The sequence below is a fragment of the Podarcis tiliguerta genome (genome assembly GCF_965153285.1).
Source record: "Podarcis tiliguerta genome assembly, chromosome: 2".
Classification (NCBI taxonomy): domain Eukaryota; kingdom Metazoa; phylum Chordata; class Lepidosauria; order Squamata; family Lacertidae; genus Podarcis; species Podarcis tiliguerta.
The window spans coordinates 60397002-60423269 of NC_139535.1; the positions used below are offsets into that span (position 1 = coordinate 60397002).

The following is a 26268-nucleotide window of genomic DNA, read 5'->3' on the forward strand; positions in this document are numbered from 1 at the left end:
ATCTCCTTTCCCTTCCTCCCCCACAACAAACACTCTGAAGTGAGTGAGGCTGAGAGACTTCAAAGAAGTGTGACTAGCCCAAGGTCACCCATGTGGAGGAGTGGGGAAGCGAACCCGGTTCACCAGATTACGAGTCCACCGCTCTTAACCACTACACCACACTGGCTCACAGGACCATTCCTGAAGCCTGGGCAAACTGTTATAAGTGCTCCACCAGGTACCCAAACCCTTTGAGCTTAATATTTCAACATCAACGCTTTAAATGGGGCCAGGTAGTGTATGGGCAGCCAATGAAGATCCCAAAGGTCATGTATTAGATGGTAATGTACTAAAGTGTCAGTCTGCACTTTAGCAACAGCATTCTGCACTAGTTGCAGCTTCTAGGCTGCCTTCAAGAGTAGCCCTGTATAAAGCACATTACGGTAATCGAGGTGGGAGGTTTCAGAACATGTAAAACTGTGGCAGGCTGTCCTGGTCCAGGAAAAAGCCAAAGCTGGTGAATCGGCTGGAGTAAAAGGGTTCATTGCCACTGAAGCCACTTTAGACACAATCCTCTAATACCAGTTTCCAGTTGGTGGTCCACTGACCCCAAAGGGTCTGTGTAACACACCCAGGGGTCTGTGGCACTATTCACATCACAAAAACTACTATAGAGATACCAACATTTTCAAAAGGCTTAGCTTTTGAAAAACAATACTTAGCTAATTGGGAACCATTACTCTAACAAACATCCTTCTCTTTGGTTGTTGAAACAGAAAAATAAAATAAAGAAATCACCTGCTTAGTTGGCACCTATTGGGTTTCCTGCTTAATTGCTATCATAGTGCACAATCACCTTCACAATTTCTTTCCCTGGTTATTTCCCCCCCTTATCCTGTCTAATGAGAAATTATTCCACTTCCCTGTGCCCATAAAATTCACCCCACCTGGGCAACAGAGTAGTTATTTTATTAGTCCCTGCTTCTTATTCTCTATTATTAAATGAGAAGCCTCCTAATTAAGCACACCACAGTAGACCGAAATCTTAGACAGCCCCTGCCAAGCCGTTGCTACAATCCAAGAAACTCAGCTTGCCAGCTCCCACTCATGAGGATTGTCTTTGCCTCTTAAGCAAGCAATCAAATTCAATGGGCTTCCTTGTGGAAATCAAGCACTATAGGAGAGTCAATAGATCATAGGCTGCTTGCTGCTTGCATTACAATAATGAACAATTGCTGCATGGCAGAGTACAGGTAGCCTGGGAGGAGAAGAGCCTGTGAAGGTAGGTCCAGCTCTCTTCAGAAACATAGCCTATAGTGGGAAATATAAAATCCTCTTTCAACTGCACTGTCAGCATATTGCTTACAGGTTATGACCCAAAACATTCAGGTATGACCAATATTGGCTGCCGCTTTCAACTCCAAGAACAAGAAAGGGGCAGAAGTGAGTCTTTTTGGTAGTCATCATGTCTGCATTGTAATTATGTCATACTTAGCTGGTTTCAGGAAATGGAAGAGTAGTGAATACAACTCTTTGACTGTCAGTGGGCTAATGTGGAGAACATTATGGGAAAGGGTGTGGCCGCCTCTAGCCAAAATCAAAGAAACCTTGAATCTTCCATGAGACGTGGAGCTGGAGCCTGGACAGACTGGGGAAAGCTCTGCTGGTGCAGAAAAAAAATAGAAAGGATTCCTGGGTGCCAAGATCTACGTTTGGGGCTAGTACCCTTGGCTGAGAAAAGCCCAGGATAGATTTAAAATCACAAAATAAGCCAGAAAGTAAAGCATTGAAATATTGACTGTAAAACCTTAAAAGAGCCCTTTCAAATTCATTCCAAAGTTTCCCACTTACTTCCCCTAGTGTAGAAAAATACCATTTTATCATTTGGTAAGTTAAAAATGATTTACTTACAACTCTCCAAAGGTCAAATTCAGGTGCTTTTCCATACAGCATTCAGCTGCAGAGGCAGTAAAATGTATCTTAGTTACAAAATGGTAACAGATTCTAGATAACTGGTGCAGGAACACAAGAGTGGCTGGAGAGAACCACATGGTCAATCTGAAGCAGTCATATGAAACCTCTCCACATGTTTGGGGTGCGGACAATAGCCTTGGTTCCCTATTAGGAGCACTCTCTCTTGTCCTCACCAACTACACTTCTATTGGTGAAGGAACAACAAGGAAGTCCAATCTTGATTCTTGAAATACAATAGTCCCAGGCTGTTTACAGCTTTGAAGGTCAAAGGCAGCATATTTAATTGAGGCCGGAAACTAAAGAAATGTGTATTTAGCAGAAATACAGGTTTAAAATGTTGTCATGTTTTTGCGATAACCTTTTTTTTTAAAAAAAAAAAAAGCAAAATGATGCAGTAATGTGATGAATCACAGCTGTAAAAATGAGAAATGGAGAGAAACTGAAACTGCTGGATTTGTCCATCCCTGTCTGGAAGAGACTAAGGCACTTGCCATCTCATGTTTCTAAATGCTGCTCCAGATTCTACTTGCAGTTTCACCCAAAAATACATGTATTGTGAATGACATGTTATTAAGTGCATCAATTGCTCATTAATCTGCAATACACTGTTTAGAATTGGGGAATATTGCTCACTACCTAATGATGACACTTATGGATTTGGAAAGCAATGAGATATTTAGGCTAAATACTTGACACCTGTCCCTTTAAGGGACTGGATGGCACATAAGTTTACCATGCACGTGACATTGGAGCTTCTGAAATCTCCCTTATTCCCCAGCCAGTTGTTTCCTTCCTGTAAGTGGCTAAAATCATTAATTTAAGGTTTCTAAAACCCAAGTTACCGTAGTGTGCCTGAAATAATAAATGTTTCAGAATTTCAATTAAAGTAAACGTTGAAGTGCTGGATCCCTTTCTCCCCCCAGTATCTAATGAGTCACGCAGAACCATTACCCCACTATCCATTAATTATAACGAGGTCAGCATATTTGCTGACATCTTCTCATGCCTGCATAATGTACCAGCAGAGTACCTTAGCGAGGATCACAGGTACAGCACAAAGCACACAGACGCATTAACCGCTAAGGAATGTCATTGGCTGCTTGGGAACTTGGGTTGGAAAACAGACGGAAGAGGCTGGTGCAGGGCAAGAGAGCAAGGAAGGGACACACAAACAAGTGGGAAACAACCAGAAGAGCTCAGAGCGGGAGGGAGGGAGGGAGGGGGACACAAAGGGGAGCAAGAGTTTGCCCCACAGCTTCCTAATCTTTCATAATTGAGATTCCATAATTTATATTCAGGAACTTCAGACTGGGGGCTCTCCCGGGCTTCTCAGGACTCTCCCCAGACCACAACCCCTGTCACTAGAACACACTCCTCAATGCCCCAGTTCGTACCTTTCTTTGCCTGGTTGAAATGTGCCCTTCAATTCTGACAGTGCCTCTCACTTACCTGCACGGAGGAGAAAGAGGGGTGTGTGAAGAAGGAAGCCACTTCGCAAAGGCAAAATTTGTGATAGCTGCTTTGCCCCCAGAAGGCTGCTCAGATGGGTGAATCAAGCCTAGGTAAAAAAAGTCCCCCCCCCCAAAAAATATATATATATATATGCAAGGAGACAGATTCTACAAGGAGAGTGGCTTTCTCCAACCAGACAGTGTCATCTGGGATCATAAAGAAGCATTTCCAGGGAAAGGTTTGAGAATTAATGGGTTTAAGCACCCATTATACCTCTTTAAAAGCTATGTCCCCCCCCCCCCAAAAAAAAAGAATCTTGGGAGTTGTAGCTTGTTAAATCTGCAGGGAGCCATTAAGAGGCCTTTCATAGATCTACAGTTCCCAGCACCTTTAACATGCAACCGTTCCCAGGATTATTTGGGAGGGAGGCCATGACTACCGAAGTGGAATAAGCAGTGCTTTTTTTCCTATAAAAAAAAGTTCAGGGGTACTCTCATTTTGACTCAAGAAAATCGCTATTTCATAGTTCAAATCAGGAAAAAATTAATACAGTAAATGGACAAAAGTACAAAGATTCACAAAAGGCTCAGGGGTATGCATACCCCGCGTACCCCCCAGAAAGAAGCACTGGGTATAAGGTTGCTTTAAATGTATGCTATAGATGAGGCCCAATTCATGCAATTTAGAAATCAAGCTCTGTGCATGTGCTACCCTTACAATGTTTTCGCAACATACACCTTAGGATGGAAGGACACATTTGCATCTTTTAAAAAAATGAAATCATCTGCTGCATAGCAGTATATCTGAAGGAGCGTCTCCACCCCCATCGTTCTACCCGGACACTGAGGTCCAGCACCGAGGGCCTTCACTGCGAGAAGCCAAGTTACAGGGAACCAGGCAGAGGGCCTTCTCGGTAGTGGCGCCCTCCCTGTGGAACACCCTCCCACCAGATGTCAAAGAGAACAACAACTACCAGACTTTTAGAAGACATCTGAAGGCAGCCCTCTTTAGGGAAGCTTTTAATGTTTGATGTATTTTAATATTTTTTTGGAAGCCACCCAGAGTGGCTGGGGAAGCCCAGCCAGATGGGTGGGGTATAAATAAATTATTATTATTATTATTATTATTATTATTATTATTATGCTTATCCCACCCATCCTGCAAGGAACACTCAGCGTGACATACATGGGTGTGTGGTTTTGTTTTGGATGTTATCCTCACCACAACCTGAGGCAGATTAGGCTGAGAGGGATACGACTGGCCCAGTAACAACGAGCACAATTTTTATCCCAGGCTGAGAGGAAACATGGGGAACATCCAGATGGGAGTGCAATATTGCAACTGGGTCACTGAGACAGCACAAGTGGGTGGTGTTGTGTGTGAGAGAGAGTGTGTTTTAAGAAACAAAATTTACTGGATTGTCTTCAAAAGGGTAAATCTGGATTAAATGAGGGGGAAATGCAGGTTGGCACTTTGATGGCGACAACATTGCATGGACTCTGCGAAAAAACTTGCATACATGAGCAGCACCCATCTCACTATAAAGACCCCTCTGGAAGCTGTCTAATCCTGAATCCACTCCTTCACACTGGCCTTCTGTAGCTGACAACAGGAGCCAGAAAAGGTAACTTCATCCCAGCTCTTCCCTCTGCAATTTTTGAATTCTCCATCCCTTACATATATTTTGATTTGTTTGCTGAGCCTCTGGTCTTTTTCCACCCTGTGGGACACTTCCTTAGTTAAGTGTTTGTCCCTTTTCTCCCTCTACTGCTGGCCCCTGCTCATCTTCTTCCATTGCCTTCCCACATCAAGGGATGCAGAGAGAGACAGAGAGAGACTGTTTCACTTGAAGGGGCTTTAGACTGATGCATTACCAGCTAATTGCCTGGGTGAAGGAGGAGATGAAGGTCATGTCACATGCCGCTTCATTTACAATGCATAGACTCTCTCGCTTTCGCTATCTGCAAGGGTATTATACCCATTCTGCTTGAAAAACACCTACGATTAAGCTCCAGCGTGCCACCATGAAGAATGCCACCTTTCAATAAATTCATAATTATGTTTGCCTTTAAAAAATTCATGCCTATCAGAACCACCTGCCGAAGAACCAAAAACAGCCATCTTCTTTATCTCCCTTCAACAAAGAACAAAAATATATCAAGCTTCTCTGCTGAAATTCTCCTGTCCCTATTTGTGAGTAAGTGGAGGGGAATTTATTGTTTGCTTGTTTAAATTTATTTTCTCATGAAGCTTAGCTGAATGGGGAAGTTCCTCATTATGCTTAAGAGCAAGGGAGGCTGGTTTGTAACAAAAAGTCAGAGTGGAACTGCAAGAGGTCCCCACCCTGCCAAGGCAACTTAACCACATCTTCCCACCACCCTGTCTGTTCTGCTTGCATTAGCTCCTCCTACCAGCCAAGATAAATAGATCCTCAATATGCTTTCTTTTTTTTTCTAATGTAGCCAATTTCCCCTGATATACACATTGTTACATGGAATTTTCCCTAAACGCAAGGCAATTTTGTATTCAGTTTTCAGTTATATGCTTCTTTGTGAATGCTTTCCTAATACACACATCTTGGTAAATATTTTTGTTCTGTAGAACTGCACTGCGAAATTTGGAGATGTGAAAATTTCAAGGGATCTATGCATATTCATTTGTATATGCAGAAGCAGATTTAGGGCAATACAATCGGTTCCACCACACTGGGTGCAGAACTGAAGGTGAGAGGTGGTGGGGTAAGCACCAAATTTTGGCCTCACACTGCTGAAATTTGAAGAACGAAAGTGAGCCCCTGGCATATGTTTTCAGAAAGTAAAAAATTAGGTAATGAAAATACAATCCAAACCCATTTTCTTCCTCATTCTCACCTAGGCATAAGTAGAATTTAGGATCAGATATCAACAATTTTGTGGGGTGTGTGTTGCAGATTGGTTCCTTTTAACTTTGCTATAAACATACAAAGCATAATAGAAATTCTAGGCATGTGATGTTGGGTTTGGAGAGAGTTCTCCTGGCAAGACTTGGTGTGTGCTTTGCTTTCATGCAGAAGCATTAACAAATGGATCCATGCAGGCCTGTCTCTTTCCTTGCAATAGAGGTGGTTAAGCCAATTGCTTGTAAATGATTTCTTTTTTAAGGCAACCATTCACTAATCTCCATTTAAATTGCATGGTGGGGTTTTAAGGCTTATATCCTAAGTAAAGGGACGCGGGTCGTACTGTGGGTTAAACCACAGAGCCTAGGACTTGCCAATCAGAAGGTCGGCAGTTTGAATCCCCATGACGGGGTGAGCTCCCATTGCTCGGTCCCTGCTCCTGCCAACCTAACAGTTCGAAAGCACATCAAAGTTCAAGTAGATAAATAGGTACCACACCAGCGGGAAGGTAAACCTCATTTCCGTGCACTGCTCTGGTTCGCCAGAAGCAGCTTAGTCATGCTGGCCACATGACCCGGAAGCTGTACACCGGCTCCCTCAACCAATAAGAGTTATTGAAGACCCAGAAGATGAAAGCAGAAAGTCTATTTTGTTAGATCCTCATGCCATATCTGACAGCTGTTCCCTGGGCAAATCTGAGCAACAGATCCTGAAGAGCTTTAACATTAGCCCTGAGATTGTCAAGTATAACCAGGAACTGACATACGACCATTTCAAGGTGGACGAAATTCTGCAAGCAGTGCTTCCTGAAGGGCAGGAAGTGACTACTGCATTCAGCAGAATTGGCCACATCCATTCACTTGAATCTGAGGGACCATCAGCTGCCCTACAAACATAATTTGTAGTGAGATGAGCACCGCAACCCCAGAGTTGTCCATGACTGGACCTAATGGTCAGGGGTCCCTTTACTATCCTAAGTAAGCTTTCACTGGTGGGAGAATCCCATTATGCCATCTCCATATTTCAGAGGGGCCCTTGAGCAAGAAATCCTCCATAGTCTTCCTTCCCCAAAACAATTTTCACCAGCTGCTGCTCTTCTTCCTCATCACTGCTACCGCCTGCCTACTTCCCCGGCAGAGACCCAATGAGCAAGCAATCCATGGCATCCCCTGCTCCTCTTTTTCACCATCACCATTGCCTGGGCCAGAGCAAGAAGCAGGTGAACAAGCAATCGGGTCACAATGGTGGATTGACGCACTGGATGCACAGGGCCCCCAACAGAATTTGTGCCTTTGGCAACCTACCAACTATCCTGACCATCATCGCCAGTTCTGGTGTCCAGTGAGTAGAAATTCACTCCTGGGACACTCCGCTGAGAAGCAAAGGGCGCTGACTGTCACTGATCTGTTCCTAAGGCTTGGTGGACCTTCCAGAGCAGAGTTGGGGAATGGGGGGAAATCAGGAAGAAATACCATCCTGCCTATCGCCCAGCAAGGGCCTCTCAATTTGCAGAGGGCTACTTAGGACGCTGGTCTAAGTATTTTTTCTCTCTTCACATTATTTCCCCACTACCATCCTCTTCCTTTTTTTGCTTCAAACTCTCCAGATGTAGACAAGGGTCTCCCCACCCCTGCTCGCTCCTTTTGATTCAGTGAGACTTTTTCTTTCAATAAAGTTTCTGCAGCATTCTATCTGTTCCATTTCTACCTCTGAAAGTGAAGTGTCAGCTAATAACAGGTAGGACAGACCCCTGCAGGCAAGCTCGGTAAATATATATTATCCCTAATAAAGATGGAGAAATGATAAATGTGTCTCCGGAGAGGCTCAAGTGCCTGTTTCGCTAGATAAAATACAAGAAGGGATGGAGAGAAATGCAAGCCAACAAGAGGGACTTGTGTAGCTCTTTTGTTCCTTCCGAAACCTGCCTAATGCTGGAACTGGGCTTACCTAGAAGCCAATTCCATTGTGATCAATGAAATTTATCTCCCCTGGAATATGTTTAGAACTGAGCTGTAACTTGGGAGAGTGGGGGAGAAATAGTGATGAAACACAGCAAGCCACAATGAAAGAAAGGGACTGCTGATATTTACCAGCTTATGTTTCCTGTATCTTTGCAGTTTGAAAACTTACTAGTGGTGTTGCTAGCTTTCAGCACTGGAAGTGGTTCCCATATCCCCACCACCACCTCAAATACACAGGCATTTAGAAAATACCAAAGCATATTATTATATTATATTATATTATATTATATTATATTATATTATATTATACTATATTATATTATATTATAATAAATTTTATTTTGTTTTATTGCAACTAAGTCAAAACTATTTGAATGTCCTCAAAGCCCATAAATAAATGTAAGCGGCTTTGTGTACTTGAGGAAAGTGCTCCCGCACCTTCAATAGGTATATAAAACTGGGAATTTTCGCAGGTGTACCTGGAGTGCAAAGATCTCTTAAACTGTAGTTCGCTAGAGCTCCCAAGCCCTAACACAGGCATCCCCAAATTTGGCCCTCCAGCTGTTTTGGGACTACAACTCCCATCATCCCTAGCTAACAGGACCAGTGGTCAGGGATGATGGGAATTGTAGTCCCAAAACAGCTGAGAGCCAAGTTTGGGGATGCCTGCCCAAACACTTAAAAGCTTTGGCAAACTACAATTGCCAGAGATCTCTCCATGAGGAGCTTGTTGTTGATAAGGTTTGTGGCTTAATGAAAGCTCCAGGAGCAGCCTTCTCCTTTGCTAACATATACACCTCAATGCTGCTGAACTATATTACTAGAGAAAAGAAAGCATAGAATTGTAAAGGTGGAAAGAGGGAAGCTGGTTGTGGGGAAGTTTAGAGACAGAGGAAGACTGAAAAAGTTCAGAGAAAAGCATGAACCCATTCAAAATAGAACTGGAAGAAGAAGAACATAAAATGAGCCTTCTGGATCAGGCCAATGGTCCGTCTAGTCCAGCATCCTGTTCTCACCGTGGCTGACCACGTGCCTGTGGAAGCCTGCAAAGTGAATGTGAATGCAACAGCTCTCTGCCCAGAAACTGTTATTCAAAGGCATAAGGTATATTTGCTCATCTTGAAATACAACAGAGCAGAGGCGGGGAACCAGTGACCCTTGAGATGTTGCTGCACCACAACTCCCATCATCCTTGGCCATTGGCCATGCTGGCTGGGGCTGGTCAGAGTCGAATAACATCTAGCAGTGTTTCTCAACCTTTGGGTCCCCAGATGTCGTTAGACTACAGCTCCCATCATTCCTAGCCAGCATGACCAGTGGTCAGGGATGATGGAAGTTGTAGTCCAACAACATCTGGGGACCCACAGGTTGAGAGCCGCTGATCTAAAGGATGATAGACTCCCACCACTGCAGTAGTGTGATATTATTATTATTATTATTATTATTATTATTATTATTTATTATTTTGACGATATAAGAAATAAAGAAATAACCCCAGGGATGTATGCCTTAGAATAGCCATTCTTCAAACCTTAGTTGTTCCCAAGTTAAAAATTTCCTGAACTTGCAACGTGTCTCATGTAGTGGCATCTTAATGTAACCCTGCATAAAGAGCAGTCACGTCAATTGAAGCTTCCCACTGTCTGAAGATGCTGGGTGTCTGCCAGACGGTTTGGATGAATGCAACTGCATTCTAGTCAATGTTGCCATTAAATGTGCTTTTAGTGCACAGTTTGAAAGGGAGAAACAATGAGAAGCAGAAAAACAAAAATGCTGGAGCGTTTGTTTGTTTTTAGAGAAGCACGCGTAAAGAAAAAGAAGAGAGATTAGGTCAACAGCCTTGGGGTTATCTGCTCAATAAATGCAATGCCATTCATGGCTACCTAGAGTTCTGCTGTTCAGTTGCATAAGAAATTAAAATGTCTACACGCCTGTGGTCTTCATATCCTCCCTGGTGGACATTTTGGATGGCATTTGCAGAATGGTTAAAGGATTTCTGCTCTAACAATGCAGCTGAATACAGAGGATTAGTTTCGCTGCATGAGGCTCTCAGAATCAGCCCTGGGGACATTGTCAGGGGGTTTCAGTGGGAGAGGATAACCACATCTCTGCAATTTAGCAGCTAAACTGTTCCTTCACAAAATGTACAGCTTGGCACTGTGGGGAGTCACAGGATATAACAAAAGCTTACATTAAGGAAGAGTCTAAATCCTATTTTCTAGGAAATTCTGGGGGATTTCCATGTGCAATCCTTTTCCGGGTAATCCTCCAGCAGAAGACTGTATTACAAGGCAAAATAATAAAAATAAAAATCCCAAGCCACAAAGCCAAACTCCAGTGCAAGCAGAATTGTGAAACATGAAAACATGGAGCTGAAGAAAGTCTGATTTAAAACAAGGTTGATCGTCAAGAGTTTTACGTTTTCTCTATCTCAGCTGTAAAATTTTGCAGGAGCACAAAGGGGTTGGGGAATGGGATTTATGAGGCAGTGATAGATAGTAAGATGAGAGTTGTGGGATCAAAGCAGGAGACAGGTGGCTACAAAGATTGGAAACACACTGCAGCCTCACCCTAAGTGCGCAGTCTTCAGCAGCAGCTGCCTTCACATTTTTAAAAGGTCTGTCTCACTGTGCCAAACTGTGATCTTGCTTGTTGTTAATAGCTTGAGTAAGTGGCAAAGACCACACAAAGCATGTGAGTGCATGGACTGTTTCAAAACACCTTACTCTGCAACCATAATTTTTGGAGGGGGAAAGGAGACCTCAGCCCTTTCAGGAAAGGATCTGTGGCTCTTCCCATTGGTTGAAGTGCACACTGTGCATGCTTTCCTCAGCCAATACTAATCCTGATTAGCACCCAGCACTGCTGAGGATGTCCCTTGTGGGCAGTGTGGGTACCCACCCACCCAGCCCATGGCTGGTACATTTTGAGGGACTAAATGGGTCTGATGGCAGTTTGAGGCCAACAACATCTGAATGCCACAGGTTGCCACCTGGTGAAGAACATACTGAAATAGATGGGCTAGTAGTCTGCTTTGGCATAACACAGCTACTGATGTTTCTGTGACCTCCCTGCTTCCTTCTATATTTTCTTGCCAAAATAGGAGGTCATTGCTATGAGCATGGAAGCCATTTTATCCTAGTCCCCCTTCATCTGGGCTTCCAGAGCCATGAATGTGAGAGACCCGCTTTTCTTACACATATTTCAGAGCCCTCTCCTAGGACAACTCCTTCATAAAGACAGTGACTGAAAACTCCACTTTTAGTGAATGGGTTTGCTTACTGCTTGCCGTGGTTAATGCTACCTGCTCTGCGTTGCATCTACAGGAGACATGAGAAGAATCACTGCAGCTACACACTAGAAGGGCAAAGGTCACAGCTCAGTGGTAGAGCAATCCTCTCTTAATCTTGGAGAGCCATTGCCATTCAGTGCGGACAACACTGAGCTAGATGGATAAATAAGATGGCCTGGTATATAGCAGCTTAATATGTTCCTAATAGTTCATCTAGAGAGCATCTATTAAGCAAACTGGAGTACAACCTTTCACCCTCAAAGAGATGTTGGAAATGGTCCAATAACAGTAACAAAGCGGGGGTGGGGGGGGAGGTGATAAATATGTCCTGAAAGCAAACAGTAATGATGTTGTTCAGAGAAATGTTGAGGGAAAGAATTAATTTGGCTTTCAACAGAGCCATTGCCCCTCACCTAGTCTATCATCTTGTTATTTGCTTAATGCAACCATTCTTTTTCAGGGCCTCCAACACCAAACATAAATGATTCAAGAGAGCTACTTCTGCAATCAGTAAAAGTAACAATCATGAGAACAGTGAGAGTAATGAAAAGCTTATTGCTGGCCAATGAACACTTTTCTCTCTTTCTTTTTTTAACCAACGTCTGCAGAGCTGGTGGATGGAAGGAAAATTATTAGAACAAATCAAATAATCCCTTCCCAGTGAGAAATACTTTTGCCGAGACAGATCTGTTTGCAGTTATTAATTTCGTCTCCTTCAAAACACCTCAGTAGGGAACGGGGATAGACTTGAAATTGATTTTCCTCTAGTACTTTAGTTTCAGACTCTCACTGAAGTAAGGACATTAACGGGATATTAAATATATTAGCAAGGGCAATAATTAAAGGAAAATCAGACAAAACACTGTTGGCATTTCTGAGGGATGGTAAAATGGGATGTGCTGTTTACTCTAGTGAAACATCAGCATTTAGCCACTCTTCTGGGTTCCAGCATCAACTGAAAAACACTCACTCTCTTAGAGAGGTATCTCTTGGCTTATAAAAGTTTACTTGCTACTTTGGGGGGTTTAGAAGTTTTTAATTTGGGGGGGGGGAGCTTTAAGGATTTTAATCAATTTTTTTCTACATATATATTGCACTGAGTAAGCTTACTAGATACTTTTTTAAAAAATGTGAGCTGTCTGGGCAGAGGTATAAAAGACCATAGATTCTTTCTATGGAAAGGTGGAAGGAAGACAAGATACCAACAACAGAAGAATGGCAACTGAAAATGATGGACTATGCAGAAATGGCAAAACTTACGGAAAAGCTCAGAGACAGTGACATTGAGAAACTTAAAAAAGAATGGGAAGCATTTATTGTATATGTACAAAAATATTGTAAACAAGTAGAAACACTAGTGGGCTGTGACTAAACATTTGCAAGTAGTTATACTGAGATAAAATTTATGGAAGGAAATTTGAATTGAAACAGCAAAATATGATGACATGCAATTGGGATAGAATAATAAGGATAAGAAAAAGAGGTTTAAGTAAATTATGAAGAAAAGGTATATATTCAATGAAACAGGAAAGGAAATGGAGGGAAGTCAGGAGGCTAAAGAGAACCTCCAAAACGATCTTTTCTTTTCTTTTTCTTTTTTCTTCTCTTCTTTCTCTTTCTTTGTTTCTCTTTAATTTTATTTCACTTTTTATTTTATTTTTTATGTTGGATATTTTGTATCTTTAATTTTACTTGATGGAAAATAATTGTGGAAGTTGAAATTGTAAAACCAATAAAATTTATTTACAAAAAAATAAAAAAGACCATAGATTTTTTTTTTCCAACTTTGGGTTTATTTCACCTGTTAATCATGACCACACATAGAAGTCTCCGCATGTGCAGAGTGATACCATCGTTATTTCTATGGGTATTCATCTGTCAATGCAGTTGGCATCAAACACCCACAAGGCTTGATGAAGAACAAGTCAGTCAACACACATATGTTCTGCTCAGCCATAGATTCAGCATCAGAAGGGCCTGGCATCCCTGATATCACAATCTGTAGAAGGAAGAATCAGTCCAGATGCAGATTTAAAGGTCACCTCCATGGGGTGGGGTGGGGGAAAGAACTGTTCGCTCAAGTAGGTCATGGTGGGCTTGCAAAAACATCTGGCAGACACAGAGAAAGGTTTCAGGAGCAAGAGTCAAGAGATCTTGGTTACAAGCTTGCACTAAAATCCCTCGTATATATATGCAGAGAGGTCACTTGACTGAGCAATGTACAAATCTGGTGGGACTGAAAAGGCAAGAGATGACAAAGCTACTTAATGTTGTGTCACATCAAGATCTGGGGGGCATGAACTAAAATCTCTGGAAAGGTTACGTCTTGAAAGAGCCGGGCTGAAGTCAAGTGGAGGCAGTGTTGGAAAACTGCCTCTCTGAAGCAGCAGCAGAAGGCATACAAGAATGCAGGTAAGAGGATAGATCCAATGAATAAAGACTTATCAAACAAATCAAGAAAAGGAAACAAAGAATTGCACTCTGCTCTTCTTAATATCTTCTTGAATGCTGCCACGATGTTGAAGTGAAAGCTCATAGGTATCCTCCTGTCATTTTCACTCAAGGTCTTACACTCCTACCTTGTCCCAAAATGCCTCATTGTCACCCTAATGTCACTAAGGAGGCCACAAGTGTTTCGAGTCAACTCACTATTATCAACCCAAATATCAACTGAAGCAAAACAAACAAACAAACCAAGGCAGAATGAGTGATTGGGATGAGAACTTTCCTGAGTGATTGAGCAGGAAAAGGTGGTGGTGGACTTGACTGCCTTTGGGAAACTTCTGAGCCCCAGTTCTTGGTGCCATGCCTCATTGACTAGAACAGCAGTGGCACTGGCTGAGTGGTTCTGGCAAGCAGAGAAAGGTTTCTGTCTTAATAGCCTCTCTTATTACCCTCCTGCCTGTAGTTGAGAAGACAAGAAGACTTGAAAAGCTTTGGAGCATTACTCAGCTGAAAACTGGGGAGGGTGAAGGGGGATATGCCTTCTTCTTTGGACATCTTGGGACTTGAGTAAAATCAGTTAAGGGTTACCTTGAGAGCACCCACTGTTCTGAGGGCGGTTTGTGAAGTCTTTTGTTTCCTCTGCTCAGTCGCCAGCTTCTTTTATTGAGCTATATAACACTGTGCTGCAGGAGCAGAGGGTGAAGGCACTCTTGTTCCCCTGTTCACCCTCTTCTCCTACAGTAGCGTGTTATATTGCTCAATAAAGAAGCTGGTGACTGGAATGGGGGGACAAAAGGCTTCATGAACTGGCCTCAGAGCATCATAAAGTGATCACAGAGGATGTCCTGATGGGAGCTGCACCTAAACCACACTGAGAAGATGCCATTTCACATATGAGCCAAAGGGTATGCAGCCACAGAAGCGGCAGCCACAACCTGATGCTGTATGTTTTAGATTTCAATGGCAACCACCATGGCCAACGGTCAGGGGTGATGGAAGCTGTAATCCCAAACATGTGGAGGGCACCAAGTTGGGGGTGACTCATCAAAAGGGTGCCTGAGGAGTGAGCACAACTGTTCAAGAATATACCTGCTCCTCAGACACTGACTCAGTCCAAGAAGCTACAATGTACTACATACTGATTTGGTCTGCATTCCTCACTGTGATGGAGATGACCTTCTCATTTCTTCAGCCTGAACATTTCATTAGGCTTCAATCACTCCCTATGGGACAGCTGTTAGCAGTACTTGAAAGCAAATTGACAAAAAAACTTAATCAATTCCCCCTCCTGCCAGTACTCAGGGACTACATCCAAAAAAACAGGCTGATTTATGGCCAAGAAGTGATTTGTAAATATAATGTACTGACTGACCAGAAGTAAGACAAGAAGAAAGAGCGATAGACTGGCCAACTCTCTGAAAGTTAAAAGTCACTTTGGGACACAGATGCATAATAGTCAAATCCATCAGCTGTCTCCAGCTTCCATTTGGGTCTCACAATTACACCAAGTTAGTGGTGGCTCCCCGCCATTTTGTTACATGGTTCCAGGACTGGCCCTACTATTAGTCAGAGTGAGGCAGGTACCTCAGGTTGTAGATGATATGAGTGGGGGCAGTGAGTGGCAGTGAGATTTTGGAGGCCAAAGCTGTATAGAACATGTGGTCTGCTATGTACCCCTTCAACTAGCCAGCTAGCCGCCAGAGAAGACAGGTCATACCATACATTTAAAGCACATGGTATCTCCCAAAGATTTCTGGGAACTGTGGTTTGTTATGGATGCTGCAGACTTTAGCACTGTGAAGGATAAACTACAACACCCAGAATTAATGGGGAGGATGGGAGAATCAATTGTTATAAAAGTGCATTAAATGTGCTTTCAATGTATGGTGTTGCATGTGACCACAGTCCTATCACCAGCTCTCAAATAAGTTTCAATTGATCAGCTTCTGATCAAAAGACTCTTGAGTCTTGTGCTCAAACTAATCCTGCCCCCATAGGTCCTTCTTTATTGTGCCCTCAAACCCTGCACTGATTTTCAGTGGTGCTCTGCTCCCAGGAACTCCTACACTTGAACAAGAAACATAAGACTGCAGCCTGGCTTCAGAGTCCTCTTCGGGTGCAGAAGTGAGCAGCACATGGAATATTGACCTTGAGATTGGCAGGCAGCATGGAACCTCAGCATAGATCACACCTGGCATGAATGTGAGGAACCTGGCCTGCCTGGGGTTGCTCAATAAAGCTGACCTGCACTTTAGGCTGCAGCTGCCAAACCACTTACTTCAGTTTCCCAGTGTTACTGCCATGTCTGGATTTGGGTATGACCATCCAGGGTCCCAGCCCCCCGACTCTTAATCCGAATGCTTTCTTTATGCCTTGGTACATTTTGCGAGCATTGCCACTTGTCCGCAGTGAACTGAATGCTCTGACACATGGGCACATCATCTGGCAATCTGCATGGCACTACTCCCTGCCTTTCTCAGTGCAGAAAGGGGCAGGGCCAAAACTGTACAGATTACAGATACAAATTTGCTTGCAAGGATAAAATACAATAAACTGGGAAATATTATGTATCCATTTGGTGCAAGGTACGGAGACATAGACATCTGTATATTCTGTACAAAAGTCCCAGGAGGTGTCTGGTGGATGTTGTTTGTAATAAGCTGCATGCTCAAACATGGAAAGTGCATTAAGGTCCTCTGTCCATTGTTTGATCGCTGGAGGGGATTTATCTTTCCCGTGTTGGAGGGCAAAGTTTTTCACCGCTATATGAGCCCTTATGACCCATTTTCAGTTACTCCATTCCCTTGATCATTTGGGTTACATTTTTCTGAACCTTTCCAACCCTACAATATCCTTTTCGAGGTGAGGTAGCCAGCATTCCAAGTGGGGATGCACTATAGATTTGTATCATGGCGTTATGATATCATCAGTTTTATTTTCATATTCCTCTCTTAATGATCCCTAGCATGGAATTGGCCTTTTTCAAAGCTGCAGCGCACTGGCTCAACATTGTCAGTGAGCTATCTACTACAATCCCACTGTCTTATTCCTTTTTGTTCTCTTCATTTGGACAAGATTTCTATTTTGTAAGGAAGCCTTCCTGCCTCTAATAGTTCAGCTTTTTCTTTAAAACAACAACTCCCAAGCATTTTGGAATGATCTGACTTTCTTCATTTTGACTTTTAACTTCAGTCTCTTCATTTGGGGCAGGTTTCCTCTTCTGAAATCAAATGGGACCATGTTGGATTTTTTTGCCCATTGGTCATTTACATGTACGGTATATTTAATTTCTTAGCACTACAGTCACTGCTCCCATTTGTCCTGGCAACACTTATGTCCTGCACCAGGCCCTGGGTGCCTCTCAAGATTATGGCTGGAGTCATTGCCCCTCTGATTGCTTCCATAGTCATTTAGGGTAATTTTACCTCTTTCTCATGACTGCCAGTTTATTTGAGGGTAGTTGAAGTCACCCATTCCTGCAACATCTTCTCATTGGGATGCTTCCTTGAATTCATTCTTCATCTCAAGATCTCCCTGAGCATTTTGAGTGGGGGGACAATAGCCTGTCCTCAGCACTAAATTATTATTGAAGTCTCATATAGCCACCTACAAGAGTTATGTGACAGAATCTGCCCTGCTTGGGATTTCTAGCATGATCTTAAAGGTAAAGGTAAAGGGACCCCTGACCATTAGGTCCAGTTGTGGCCGACTCTGGGGTTGCAGCGCTCATCTCGCTTTATTGGCCGAGGGAACCGGCGTACAGCTTCCAAGTCATGTGGCCAGGATGACTAAGCTGCTTCTGGCGAATCACAGTAGCATATGCTGTTTACCTTCCCACCAGAGCAGTACCTATTTACAGTGGCATAGCGTGGGTTGTCAGCACCCGGGGCAAGGCAAGTAATTTGCGCCCCCCCCCCACTGCACTGTCCCTCCCCCAGATAGTCCCTCGCTCTCTCTCCGCACCGCACGCCTGGCACCCTCCCCTCCACAGTGGGCGGCGACCCGGCGGCTCGGATCGGATTCGCACAGCCAGCACTGCAGTGAGAGAGAGTGAGTGAGCCAGGTAGGGGCAGAGAGCTGCGAGTGTGAGCACCCCCCCCCCAGATATTGCGCCCGGTGCGGCCGGCCCCCCCCCTGCACCCCCCATGCTACGCCACTGCCTATTTATCTACTTGCACTATTGACGTGCTTTCGAACTGCTAGGTTGGCAGGAGGAGGGACTGAGCAACGGGAGCTCACCCCGTCATGGGGATTCGAACCGCTGACCTTCTGATCGGCAAGCCCTAGGCTCTGTGGTTTACATGGGTTTTACTTACCCTCTCCTCGCACATCTGCTTAACTGGCCTTGGCGCTTCATCAGCTGGGGCACCCTGTATCATTCCCCACAAGGATCATTGGACTTCTGCTGACATGCATAGCATGCTTTGTGACTGGAAATATTCTATACATCATGGGGCATTGCAACAGGGGCAAGATGACCTGAATGCTTCTTCAAGACAAGTAGCACAACAGCACAGCAGTGATCACAAAACAACAACACCCTGGTGCCAGCCCCTCTGCCCATATGCGCATGTGAGCTTCTGGAGATATTACCTTTTAATGAAAATGGTTTAAACCCGCTATGCCATCAAGCAGATGGGCCATCATTCAAAGGGATGCGGCAGGCATGAGCTAGTCCTTAGGGGTCTGAACCTATTAAGGTCAGTGTTTTAAAAAAGCAATCAAGGAAGGAAGCTTGAATGATATTATGGCAGCAGTAAAGACTGGCCTGCTTCATCAGCGCTTTCTGGTTTCTTAAATAACCTCGATGGCAAAGAGACACAGAGAGTTTAGCTCTACTAAAATCAGAGGGGAATGTGGAGGTGGGGAGACAGACTGCTCAGGGTTGTTTAAAAAACATAGATGCAAAACAACTTTGGCATGCCAGGCAAATTGTAATTGTTTGCAGATGCATCCCTCTCCACTATTCTACTTTGCTGCTATAAATTTGTGCAACCCAAAATAGCGTCGCTGCTGCCTGGCTGATTCCAACACTTCAGTGCTGCAATCCCAGAGCAATGCCTTTCTCCATTAAGCAGGCCCATGTTGCACTATATTGCTACAAATGAGTACAATTTGCCTGAGATGCAGATATTATTATTAATTGGGATTCTGCAAAGATCTTCATTTTTCTTGTATCATCAGCCACATATGGTACTGAACCATATGCACAGCACTGCTTTGTTTTTTGCTAATGCTCTTTGATGAGCTTTGCCTTGCTGTCTGTTCCTTAGGATCTGATTCCCAAATTATTATTTTCTGAATCCATTTTGTGTGTGCTTTACTCAAACACTTGTATTCAAAAGCTTTCATTCTAGGCTAATACCCATTGGCTCGTCCACATAGATGGCATTGGCATGGAAATAATCCAAAATTATCACAAGACCAAAGCAACTGTGGGATGCGGGTGGCGATGTGGTCTAAACCACTAAACCTCTTGGGCTTGCCGATCAGAAGGTTGGCAGTTCGAATCCCCACGACAGGATGAGCAGTTCAAAAGCACGTCAAAGTGCAAGTAGATAAATAGGTACTGCTCCGGCGGGAAGGTAAACAGCGTTTCCGTGCTCTCTTCTGGTTTCAGTGTTCCATTGCACCAGAAGCGGCTTAGTTATGCTGGCCACATGACCCAGAAAAACTGTCTGCTGGGCAGACAAATGCCAGCTCCCTCGGCCTGTAAAGCTAGATGAGCGCTGCAATCCCAGAGTCACCTGCAACTGGGCTTAACTGTCAGGGGTCCTTTACCTTTACCTTTTAAGGCAACCGTGCAGAAAACCTGTGATGTAAAGGACATTTCCAGCCACAGGTTCCCTAGTGGAGGTTTGTCACAAGAGCAATCTAGTCCTTTCCCTGCAACCTGCACATCATTCTGGGGGTTCTCTTGCCTTCCTGAGCCAATTAGGTGGCATTGAGGGAGAGAAGGAAGAGCCCGTTGTGCTAGTTGAATCCAACCCCATATCTAGGCTTTAAGAAAATATATTTCTCAGCAACAGAACGAGAGAGGGGGAGGGAGTCAAGAACTGATTTAAAGCAAGTTTGTTCCAGATATGCAAAGAATTAACTGGAAACTTTTGGCACTTCCAACTAGTATTGATTTTAAATATGAGTGTCAAATGCAGGCAACCACAAATTGCTGCTGAATATCAATGTTAACAAAACAGAAATAGCAAACGTATAAAAATGTAATGGCAAATGGTATAATATATGGAATGTTAAATATTTAGTTAATTTATATATTTCTTCATATTTCAACAGAATAGCCATGTGATTTACATAGCCAAATGAAAACCAATAATAATAATAATAATAATAATAATAATAATAATAATATTTATACCCCGCCCATCTGGCTGGGTTTCCCCAGCCACTCTGGACGGCTCACAACAGAATATTAAAAATAGAATCAAACATTAAAAACTTCCCTATACCCTTTACAATGCTAATAAAGGGTTGCATCAAACAAAGTTATCCTGTAAGCACAAGGACTTCTGTTTGCATTACAAAACTACTTCTTGCTCTCTCCATGTGGCCCCCATGTTCTCCCAAATCTGTCCCAGGGGGTTGGAGGGGGCCCCCAGAACAGATTGAGGGGCAGGGGGAGGGCAGGAAGATGAAGTTCTATTGTACAAGTGAAAGTCCTTGTGGGGTGGTCTGACTGGATAAAGCCCAATAATTCCAGTTTTTAAGTACTGTAACAATAAATATATCTAAACATGCATACATGTAAAACAACTAAGAATCATAAAATCAAAACAAATAGAAAACACCAATGTACATCAACATAACAGTAGATATTCAGTGCTATTGTCAGATACCATGCACTGTTAGATTCCAGAGTATAATATTAATAATATGTATAATTATTATTAATAAAAAATTATTATTTATACCCTGCCCATCTGGCTGGGTTTCCCCAGCCATTCTGGGTGGCTCCCAACAGAAATAATAATAATAATAAAGCTATAATACATCAGACATTAAAAACTTCCCTAAACAGGGGGAATGTATTCTACATTCATATTTGAAGAAGATAATTTTTAACAGGATGTATGTGTTCAAAATTGAATAATCTTCATTGTACTTTAAGCTAATTCCACATGTAATATTGGACCACTTTAGCACACTAAGCATCCAAATGCACACCAGTAGTCTAGTGTGGAAGGAGTTGCATTCTGGCAACAAAGAGAATAGTTCATGCTACCACTGCACCTCACTTTGAAATGTTATGAGCATTTACTAGATCCACATTTCACCATACCAAAATAAGATTTCGCAGGAGAACAAGGAATCGCAAAAGATAGGAATTTCTAAAGTAGGTATGGGAAACCTGCAGCTCTCCAGATGTGATTAGACTACAACTCCCATCATCCCTGACCATTGGTCATGCTGGTGGAGAATGATGGGAGTTGGGAGTCCCGCCCTGATCCAAAAATGTAACTTCCTTTTAAATAAATATAGTAGTATAAAAGTGGCTTACTGTAAATGCAAACTAGGCCCCTTTCCAAACCAATGTAAGTGTCATTACAGTAAAAGAGAATCAATCTGGCTCATTTTAAGCCCCCCTCCCACCAAGAATACTGTTACGTTTGACCCTTTGCACAATATTAGCAATAAAGTTCCATCCAATATTCTCCACGATAGGTGACTGCTTTGCGTTTGAATTACAGCAGGGTTGGGGAAGTTTCTTACAGCGTCAGCACAAATGTGAAATGTACTCTAACCCTGGCTTGTGAAGCAACTCTTTTTTAAAAAAATGTAATGAAATGAAACATGGTGCAAGTATATCCAGAATTAAAATAGAAGATTAGCAATGGAGCTACAGCAACAGTTACTCAGAATAAGGCAGCCAAATTGCTCTTGGGAAAGCGTGGGTCTTTCTGACGTCACCTCTGTAGAATGGGAGCCACTGCAATGTGCTAACATTCCTCCTGGAAGCTGGAGCAATGCTGACATTGTGCAAGAGTCTTCCGTGGTCTTCCAGGATACCACATCTGTTTATTTTTGCCTTCATTTTCTTTCCACTCTCCCTGTCTACATTTCTAAAAGTCTAAACTTACGGGCTGAAGTTCAGACAATATAGAAAGAGACAAGACAATATATACAAGCGCTGTGTCATCACTCTTTTAACGTCACGCACAGTCAGCCACTGGAAGGGTGGGGGGAATGTTTTATGGGAACTTGAGAAAAGTTCAAGCTGCTGTCTGGTTGTTCATCTGTTTCCCAAAACTATTCTTCCAGACCAGTGATATTCCGGACAGGGTTTCTCTGCTCCATGCAATATGACGCTCAGCAGCACATATGTGTAAAAACTAGGTCAATTGCAGTTCCACTTACTATAACCCAGGGGTGGACAATCAACCTATTTGCATTCTGTGTCAGTTTCAAATACTTTCAATCATAAGTCGCTTCCATCCCATTTTCTGCAAATTTCTTTTTAAATCACACACACACACAAAAATCAGACTTTGTACACCTTGTCTCTTAAAATGTTGCTCCTCTAAAATATGCATTTTGTATGCATTTTTCACATAAATATGCATATTCATATGCCTTTTAAAAAACAGCATTGAAACTTTCAGAGAAAAGTGCAATTAAGTTTGTTTACTGCACTCCAAATTGATTATAAGTCTGGCAAGTGTGAATTAGGTTGGTTCGCTAAGTTTTGTGTCCCATTTTCAGCCTTTTCTGGTAATTGGTGTGCATTGAGGCTGTATGCATGTGCGCCAATTTTATTCAGCTTCCTAATGGTTGTAGAAGAACTTCACCAAAATTGCTATTTCTGTCAGTGAGATAGAGAAAAGCCCAAGTGCCTTTGTAGATATAGATAGTTGATTCTTGATATCAGTACACTTAGAAGAAGCCACCACTCACCACCCACCCCAGAATCAGGGGGACCAGAAATCAACCCTTCAAAAAAGCATGGTGAGACTATTTTAGCTTCTGCCATTCCAAGATATGGGTAAGCAATGGAGGGTATGGCTATAACAGATGTCATGTAACGGATGCTTATTTAGAAACATTTCTGTAGTAATAGTAGTATAGTTGTAGTAGTAATAAAAGTAGTCTTGCTTAGTCATTAAAAAAGAAGCAAAGTTTCACATGCACAGCTTAAAAACTAACAAATTCATTGCAGCCTAGATCATTGTGTGAGCAAGAGCCTACTTCATGACATTATTCTATTCTGAACTTAAAAATGGTAAGCGTAATGCTGGCTGTCAAAAAAAGAGGTTCAAGGCAAATTTTTAAAAATGTATTATAAACACCGACAACTGGGAAACACTGGCCTGCAAGCGCTCTATTTGGAGAACAGCCTTTACTAAAGGTGTCATGGGTTTTGAAGATGTTTGAACTCAGGACGAAAGAGAGAAATGTGCTAAGAGGAAGGCACGCTTGGCAAACCCTCACCATGATCAACTCCCACCCGGAAACCTATGTCCCCAATGTGGAAGGATGTGTGGATCCAGAATTGGCCTCCACAGTCACTTACGGACTCACTTTAAAAACCATGTTTATGGAAAACAATCTTACTTGGCTACGAGTGATTGTCAAAGAAGAAGGTGGCTTCATGACATTAAACCAGGTGTGGAGAACCTTTGTCCCTCCAGATGTTGCTGAACAACAACACTCTTCATGCCTGGTCTGCTGAGGGAATTATAGTACAACATCTAGATGGTCTCCACACCTGCATTAAACACTCAGATTCTCCTCCATGCTACTAGAGTACTAGAGCACAACCAGTTGTGCTAAGGCATAATGAAGGGTTTTCAGGAATACATCATTTCTGTCCAAGAAGGAATTCCCAGGCCTCTAAAATCTTTGATTACTAACCTTTAAAAGGTTGATTTAAAAGAAAAAAAGAAAAAAGAAAAAGCCAGGGGAAATGATGAATGTTAATGTAATAACTAAAGGAAAACATCTCGCCTTCAACTGCTCTTTGAATGAATCAATATTTGCTTAAGAAAAGTGTGATTAGATTATGCAATAAATCTCCCCTTTTCCAGATGAAAGAACAAATGCTACATTTGACATATTTGTTCAACATGCCTCTTGGGTTAATTTATCAATATGTGATAAAAATTGATTTGGGGATATCTGTGAGGTTGTGCTGCATTGGGGAACGCTTCATAGAACAGCAGAGTGAAAGGGGAACCTACAAAGTTACTTGCAATAAAACAGGAACTTCCTTCCCATTTAACTCATATAATCCAGAGGAAGAGGAAGATACAGCCACATAAAAACATATGAAAGCAGAGAATGGCATGGAGCTTTGTTTATATACTGACCTGAGAAGAGTTGCACATCACAGAGAATGGTAGAGTTGTCAGATGACATTCTGTGGACCGAAAAATGAGACGATCCAAATTATGACAAATAACAAGCAGAAAATATGGAGCAATAAACAACATAATGACAGATATGGCTGCGGAACAGGTAATGGGCTAGTTTATTTGGGCAAGTAGGCTGTACTACATTTTAAAGTAAGGCAAGAGAAGGTACTCTTTTCCTTACTATTTTGCTTTATATGAACCATTGCATACTTCTGAACTAGAGATAGAAAACAAAACAAAAACAATGCCGGTTGTAGACTATGTATATTGGCCAGAAAATGTGCATATTGCCCAAACAAGATGTGCATATTCCCCAAAGCCTCTTAGGGATTATGCATAATGGCCAGAGATATGCACATTCTTCAACACTTACCAGGGATTGTGCATATTGGGCAGAGAATGTACACAATTCATTCAATATACACACATTCCCTAAGGTAGTTAGGAGTATCAATATGGAACCTTGAGATATGCACATTCTTTAACAGATGTGAGGAAGAAAAATATTCAATGAGCAAGCGTCTTCACTTAGTATAATTCCATGACACAGCAGCTGAACAATTTCATCTTACAATACAACTATTAACAGAGTCACCCTTGAGGGTGATGCATAGGAATGACTGTCCCTGGCCCCAGGCTTTGTGGGGTCCTTTGCTTTGTGAGACACATTTTGGGAAGGCATGCCTGGCACTTGTGGGAATGGCCAGCAGCCCCTCTGCCTGCCTGGCCCTGCTGCCTTCTGCCCTCCCACTGAGGCTCTCCAACTTCTCCCTTTCTAGAGCAATGTCTCCGTGACGCTGCTACCACTAAAGCAGTGGCAAAAAAGTAAGCCAAGGAGGAGGAGGAGGGGGCACTGCCATCACCATTGCCATGAAGAGATAATGAAGAGGCACACTGTGTGATTTGCTCTGGGCCTCACATACACCCCAGGGAGGGCCCTTGGAGGAGCCCAATTTAGGTCAGAGGCTGGCAAGCACATGGACCAGGAGCTGTGTCCAGAAGGCTACATTGTTTTGCTTATGCAAAATGCATTTCCTACTTTTCTCCTCCAAAAAGGAGTCCCTCGGAGATGCTTTCCAAATATCAAAACAAGCATCTCAACAATGACTCGTCATTAAAACACAATTACCAGACTCAAAGCAAGAGCAAAATTCCACTCTGTGCTAAGAGAAGCAGCAAAGAACTTGTTGAGATCGTCTTTCATTAACCTTATGGCTGAGAGTCAGAAAGGAAATATACATTGCTCGTACTAATCAGGATCTGTCTCTGGCCTCTTCAAATCCCTGCTTATTCTCACCACTGAAGGGACAAGACAATGTCTAGGTATCAGTGCCAGGTATCTGATGTGAATTCTACAGCCAATCCCTTCCTGATTAACTCAGGCATTGGAAAAGCTATCCCAGCATTCACTCTGTCTTGTCATTGTCCTGTCTCTTCATTGAACCCCCCCCCTTTCTCCATTACAAAGATGGACGCTCTGCAGTGGGCCACTTCTCTGTTTGGTGGGGAGGCTGGCTGCCATCCTACCTGCCGGTCACTGCTGGCAGAATAAAAAAATGCTGCTGAAAGTGGCAAAGATTATGCAACAGATTATGCATCAGAGAAAGAATATGTTCCCTCATATCTCTACCAAATCCCCATTCATCACAGTGACTCAGAGCAGCTCCCCCAGCAGGGACAAATTCAGACACCCAGTGCACTTTCTGACGAATTTCTCTGCAATAATAGATGGGACATTGCAGCTCAATGGCAATACAATACCCCTTTGCCATCTCATAACAATTAGTTCTGGGACCCAATCATAATCTAATTTTCATAGGATGATTTCCCTTCTGCCATAAAAGGGAAGAAGAAACCTTGGCAGCTCCATCCCCTGTTTTCCTCCTGCTTTTTTATGTTGTTTATTTGCTTCCTCTAACCTTT

General features: G+C 42.8%; 1 long non-coding RNA gene across 2 annotated transcripts in view; it reads right to left on the bottom strand.

The window, feature by feature from the left end:
• LOC310669868 overlaps positions 1–26268 on the bottom strand; it is a 126350-nt gene that overhangs the window by 30089 nt on the left and 69993 nt on the right. For both annotated transcript variants that reach the window (XR_014507438.1, XR_014507439.1), the window contains exon 2: positions 24301–24350. This is a non-coding gene — a long non-coding RNA (uncharacterized lncRNA). The remainder of the gene's footprint in view (positions 1–24300; positions 24351–26268) is intronic.